At 57.9% G+C, this 439-nt stretch overlaps 1 pseudogene; it reads left to right on the top strand.

The window, feature by feature from the left end:
- LOC119590949 overlaps nucleotides 1–311 on the top strand; it is a 3,235-nt pseudogene extending 2,924 nt beyond the window's left edge.
- The last annotated feature ends 128 nt before the right edge of the window (nucleotides 312–439 follow it).

Below are 439 nucleotides of genomic sequence, written 5' to 3'. Positions count from 1 at the left end.
GATGTGAATTGCTCTGAAATGAGTGAAACACAAGGGCGTGGTCTCGTTCCTGTTCCCCCCGAGCACCCTTACTCAGCCCCCCCTCCGCCCTCCCGCAGGCTGGTCCAACGTGTGGGTGGGCGGGCGCGTGACGGCGTGGGGGAACTGGCGCTGGCTCAACAACTCGGCCATCGTTATGAACGAGCGCACGTGGACCCCGTCAGCCGCTCCTTCCGCCCCCGACTGCGTGGCCCTCGCCGGTCGCCAGGACTTCCTCATGAACCGGCGTCGAGTGCGACAAGAACCTTACTCTCGCGAAAAAGAAGTTGTGATGCTCGCCCCGATTCCTCCGCCTCTGCACCCATGCCCTGTCCTTCTGCGTAGTGTTCGAAACAAAATGAGACATGATATGAATATGTTAAATATCGTATCACCGTATTTAATCTCACTCTCTCTTACA

Source organism: Penaeus monodon, chromosome 28, assembly GCF_015228065.2.
Source record: "Penaeus monodon isolate SGIC_2016 chromosome 28, NSTDA_Pmon_1, whole genome shotgun sequence".
Lineage (NCBI taxonomy): Eukaryota > Metazoa > Arthropoda > Malacostraca > Decapoda > Penaeidae > Penaeus > Penaeus monodon.
Note: the sequence above shows the minus strand (reverse complement) of the source record. Positions and strands in the feature narration are given on the sequence as shown.